General features: G+C 41.3%; 1 protein-coding gene across 8 annotated transcripts in view; it reads left to right on the forward strand.

Moving 5' to 3' along the window:
- The window catches only part of LOC135205288 (dual 3',5'-cyclic-AMP and -GMP phosphodiesterase 11-like), a 348600-nt gene that overhangs the window by 249364 nt on the left and 93236 nt on the right, over positions 1–6000 (forward strand). The gene's annotated exons all lie outside the window — the stretch shown is intronic.

Genomic DNA, 6000 nt, shown 5'->3' on the forward strand with positions numbered 1-6000 from the left:
GGCATCCATGGTGGTGAGGTCTGGTCAGGCGACCATGAGGAGGAAAAAGGCCACTCATTGTGACGCCGTGATGTACTGGGGCGTCGCGTCCCGTCAGCGCCTCTTCCTGGAAGTTATGTGGCTTCGTTCGGTGTCCATAGTGTTTTGACTCCTTCATAAACATCCTGTAGGATTGTAGGATTCTCCTGAAAGTTATACGTCTTCATTAAGTGTCCAAGATGTCTTGAAACCTCATAAACATCCTGTAGGACTCCCTTGAAAGTATGGTTTTATTAGGTGTCCATGATGCTTAAATGCCCTCATAAATACCCCATAGGACTCTAGGACTCTCCTGAAAGTTATATGTCTTCATTAAGTGTCCCTGATACTTTGAAGCCCGCATAAATATCCTATAGGACTCTAGGACTCTCCTGAAAGTCTATGGCTTTATTAAGTGTCCATGATGCTTTAAAGCCCTCATAAATATCCTATAGGACTCTAGGACTCTCCTGAAATTTATATGTCTATATTAAGTGTCCATGATGTCTTGAAGCCTCATAAACATCCTGTAGGTCTTGTCAGAGAGTAGATGGCTTCATTAAGTGTCCATGATGTCTTGAAGCCCTCATAAACATCCTGTAGGACTCTCTTGAAATTATAGTTTCACTAAGTGTCCCTGATGTCTTGAAACCTTCATAAATATCCTGTAGGACTCTCCTGAAAGTAGATGGCTTCATTAAGTGTCCTTTATGTCTTGACTCCCTCATAAACATCCTATAGGACTCTCCTGGAAGTTATATGTCTTCATGATGCTTTGAAGCCCTCATAAATATCCTATAGGACTCTCTTGAAAGTATGGTTTCATTCAGTGTCCCTGATGTCTTGACCTCCTCATAAACATCTTGTAGGACTCCCCATTCCTTGCCTTGAAGGATGCAGGCAGGACGATGTCCGCAACTCAGTTGGCACAAAGGAGGACTCTTTCGTTGTCTGAGAGATAGGGTCTCCCCCCACCCAGCCTTCTCTCTCTCTCTCTCTCTCTCTCTCTCTCTCTCTCTCTCTCTCTCTCATAATTATTTTCTTCGGCCCTGGCATGTGTGGATGGAGATATGAATCATGTATGTGGTTTAACCCACCTCTCTCTCTCTCTCTCTCTCTCTCTCTCTCTCTCTCTCTCTCTCTCTCTCTCTCTCTCTCTCTCTCTAATGGTTATTTAGCTCGTGACCCTGTATTTAAGTAGTGGTGTAAATGTGAATTATTTTCTCTCTCTCTCTCTCTCTCTCTCTCTCATGAACTTACGGAAATTACTGCTTTATATATATATATATATAATATATATATATATTATGTACACGTCATTGTTAAGCAGCATAATTTTGTTTAAAAAAGAAAAACTTGGCCGCATGAATATTGGTAATTTCTGTACATTCCTGTTGCGTCCTTTACCTGGTAATAAAACTGTCTTGAATACTTATTCAGGAATCATTACCATCTTGCCTCCTTAATCTTCCATTCTTCCGTGTTTGCTATGTTATCGTCTTCTATCTCGTCTGCTAGGCCATATTCTAGTCATGATTTTCCACGTAGCACCTAACCTCAAAAGGATTAACCTTCAACTACCGAAAGACCACTGTCCGGAGGTCTTATAAATATGACATTATTCGTCGTTCAAAAATCATTAGCAACTTCTATATGTTGTCAAAAGGAGAGAGAGAGAGAGAGAGAGAGAGAGAGAGAGAGAGAGAGAGAGAGAGGAACAAAGACGGAGACAGGGGGGGCTCATTTGACTATTTACAATTCAACCCTTCCTGGCCTCGTATAAGGTTTGTTAGTTACATGTCGTATTCTGTTTTGAATCGCAAATCAGGGATACTGGATGCCAGACAGACCAGCTTCAACTGGATTATAAACTTCCTTCCTCCTCCTCCTCCTCCTCCTCCTCCTCCTCCTCCTCTGGACTACTTGATCAATGGTTCTCGAATCTCTCGGGGACTGTCGTCTTTGCTGCTAGTTTTATTGGTCACCCTTTCGTCCGAGCACGCAGTACCTTTCGACACATCTTAGGGGTAGTACCGTCAGCGCACCTCATGTAGACATGACTTGAGGCTCTTTGGGTGCACTGTAAGCATCTCTTGAGTCTCTTCGCTGCGTCCCTTCCTTAGCCCCCTAGCTGCAACCCCTTTCGTTCCTTTTACTGTACCTCCCCTTCATATTCTCTTTCTTCCATCGTACTTTTCACCCTCTCCTAACAATTGTTTCACAGTGCAACTGCTTTGAGGTTTTCCTCCTGTTACACCTTTCAGACCTTCTTGTAAATCTCCCCTCCAGCGCTTGGCCCTTGGCCTCAACTTTAGTTGGCCTTGTACCCTCTGGTCGAACGTGTAAATCACTCTAGAGGACCCTTGTTCCCCTACGGGCTGCTCCATGAGCAAGAGCCCGTGCTGGCATAAGGCCAGCTTGACCCACCCTGGCTCCCTAATCTGGCATGTCATGCTATTGTCGTCAGTCCAGGACATCAGGAAAACACTTAATATTTAGTGTGATGCCCTCAGTGCTGTTGTACCGGTGTCCTCAGGTTTTTCAGGAGGTGACATCATGATTTAGGTACCTGAAACCAGATTCTGGACGCAGAAGCACCGTCATATAATTGGATTTATTGGCAGATTGGGTGAGATAGCTTGAGATTCGACGCATCCTGCGTGTAAATCTTGTGGTGAGTTTTTAACTAGCAAAGAATGGAGGCCCATTGCCAGGAGATATTATAAGTAGGGTTTTGTAAGCCAATTAAGAGACTGCTTGCCCTTATTGCAGCACTTTCGTGGGAGCGTGTAACTAGAAACCACCATTTTAGCTGAATGACTTGAGAATTGAGGTTAAGAACGCGACTATGAAATCCTACCATATATATATATATATATATATATATATATATATATATATATATATATATATATATACATAGATACATATACATACATACATATACATATATACATTATATATATATATATATATATATATATATATATATATATCACCATGAACTGACGACATCCATTTCACCCGGGAACAAAGGTTCCTTATCTGTTCTGCCAGACGAGATACGACCTAAATTCCGTTCTAGCAGACTTAACCCCCATGAGAATGACTGTATCCGAGATCCGAGACCTTTTTTTTAAATATCTGAGCTGTGATTTGGGTTTTTTTTTTTTGGGGGGGGGCCGAGTTTAGTGATTTTTTTTTTTTCTTTAAATTGTAAGGCCGTTTATTGATCATACGTCAGTCACCAAAGCGCTGAAGACTAGCAGACTAACAGACTCGTTTTAGCAATGGCAGCAGAATTGGGTCAGATTGAAAAGAAGGAGAAGAAGAAGAATAAGAAGTAAAATTGTTCAGAAGATTGAGTCTTGCTCAACGCGTGACTTGTCATAATTATTACAGTCTGTTGGGTTAAATACAGACAGACGTAAAAAAAACCAGTTTCTTGCAGTGCTGCGATTTTGCAATGTCTTGTGCAATGGTCGACTGCTGAAACTTAATGTATGATCGTTTAGATGCCACAGTTATGACTCTTTTTTATGGTAAATACGCTAAGGTCGTCGATTGTTATCGGTTATGCTTGCAGAATAGAGATGTGTGGCGTATTTTGTATCTGTATGGAGGGATGACGGGCTGCTAATGAGCTGTGTGTGTGAATGTGTGTGTAACGACTAATATATATATATATATATATATATATATATATTATATATATATATATATATATATATATATATATATATATATATATATATATATATATATATATATATTCACCTACCAATTAGTCATCTCTTCCAAGTTCTTAGGAAATTTATTTTTAGGATGAAGTTGCCATCCCCCCCAACCCGTCTCTATCCTCCCTTTCTGCAATATTCTGATATCGATTAGTTAGTTGAGTGTTATAACTACTGGACCACGGGAGTCGTGAAGTGTGTGTGTGTGTTTGTATGTAGAATGTAGGTCAGCTCGGAGGCATACAATTTATTGGACATATTTAGGGCAATGATCATGAGTAGATGCACTGGTACGTCGGATGATTTGAGTTCATGAACTCACTGAATGATGAGTACTTTTAATGAGTACATCGCATGCTAGACCATCTCTCTCTCTCTCTCTCTCTCTCTCTCTCTCTCTCTCTCTCTCTCTCCTTTAAAACGAATATACATTTTAAACGATACATGCAGTGTAGTGGATTAAAATGAAGAAAGAAGCCCAGTTGAATACGAAAGATATACTTTTTAGTATAATGGGGGCTTATAAATTATATATATATGTGTGTGTATGTATTTATGTATTTATGTATGTATGTATTTATGTATAATATACACAACCCAGAAAAGAATACAGATCAGTGTCGCATGTTTTTTTTATAATGAGCTGCAAAAGATCCATAGAATTTCTCCTGTACAAAGTCAACATACCCGAAACTTCGTTAGCGGGGTCCTGCCGTCAGTACACCTGAAGCGGAGCACCGTAGGCATTATTCAAGGCTCTCTGCAGCGTCCCTTCCTGAGGTTTCCTAGCTGCGACCCCCTTTCATTCCTTTTACTATACCTCCGTCCATATTCTCCTCCACCCTCAGACCTTTCTTTCTCAAAAATTATCCTTTCAGCGTTGCATGACCTCATAGGTCTCCCAGCTCTTGGGAGAGAGAGAGAGAGAGAGAGAGAGAGAGAGGCAGTTATTTTCGCATTATTCCTGCCTTGTTTTTATCACATTCCTTCTTTCCCTTAAACGCTTAAGAGAGACAGACAGACAATAAGGCATAGTAAGAGTAGAGAGAGAGAGAGAGAGAGAGAGACGATAAACTTCAAAGGGACATACTATAACCCTTCGTTAAAGAATTTAAGGAGATAGAGGACGGAAGAGAGAAGAAGAAGAAGAAGAAAATCTACGTAAAAGAGAATAGAGTGAGAGAGAGAGTGAGAGAGTGAGAGAGAGAGAGAGAGAGAGAGAGAGATAGATCATGTGAAGTGACCTTTTTAACCGTCATTTATGACTGTTGTTTATTGCGAGTGAGTGATTGAGGGTTATTTGCAGTAGGAGTTCATTGCCTATTCGGACGATTAATTGATGTTTTCATTGAGGGTTAAGGGCTCTTTGATTTGAGAGAGAGAGAGAGTGAGGGGTGAGTTTTACCTCATAGATGCCTTCCCTTTTCGACTCCATACATTTTTGTCCAAGCACCGAACACTCTCTTCTGCTGTCATTATTCTCTCTCCTCGTCTGTCTCCTCTCTCCTCTCTTCTGTCTCTCTCTCTCTCTCTCTCTCTCTCTCTCTCGACAGGATTGTAATGGAACGCCCCTGTATCATTTCTCGCCGTCAGATTCGGGGATCGAACGCTGGCCATTAAGATTGTAATCTGAACGTGCTATATACCTCTTGCGCCAGGAGAGAGAGAGAGAGAGAGAGATAGAGAGAGAGATTTAGTATGATATCACATTTAGTCATAGAGATGCTCCAGAGTTGAAATAGAGAGAGAGAGAGAGAGAGAGAGCAAAGCTTCCACTGCAGATAATCCATCACGTGAGAAATAAAAAAAAAAATAAATAGATAAAAAAAAAGACTTGGATGAGAGCATCCTAATGTCGGTGTGTGTGTGGGTATGGGAGCATCATGCCCTCGGTGTGTGGGGGTGGGTATGGTGCCCCATTGAGCTAGTTAAGCCATTGAAATTGGCCCTAGGGGCGTTGCAATTGTTGGGTCAGCGGGCGTGTTGTAAGCAATGAAACTGAGTTGTCAAGAGGGTTGTTGAGGCTTATTGGGGCTGTTTAGGGCCTGTCGTGTGCTTGTCGCCTGGTTTTGCTTTGGGAGAGAGAGAGAGAGAGAGAAGATTTAGAGAGAGAGAGAGAGAGAGAGGAGAGAAACAGGTTGAATTTGGAAGCGTATGTTACCGTGAATCGTTATCTACGTAGCCTCAAGATTCGTATCCATTTTAATCTGTCATTATTACTACCTGCCTCCTAATCTTTTTGAGG

The sequence above is a fragment of the Macrobrachium nipponense genome, chromosome 49 (assembly GCF_015104395.2).
Source record: "Macrobrachium nipponense isolate FS-2020 chromosome 49, ASM1510439v2, whole genome shotgun sequence".
Taxonomy (NCBI): Eukaryota; Metazoa; Arthropoda; class Malacostraca; order Decapoda; family Palaemonidae; genus Macrobrachium; species Macrobrachium nipponense.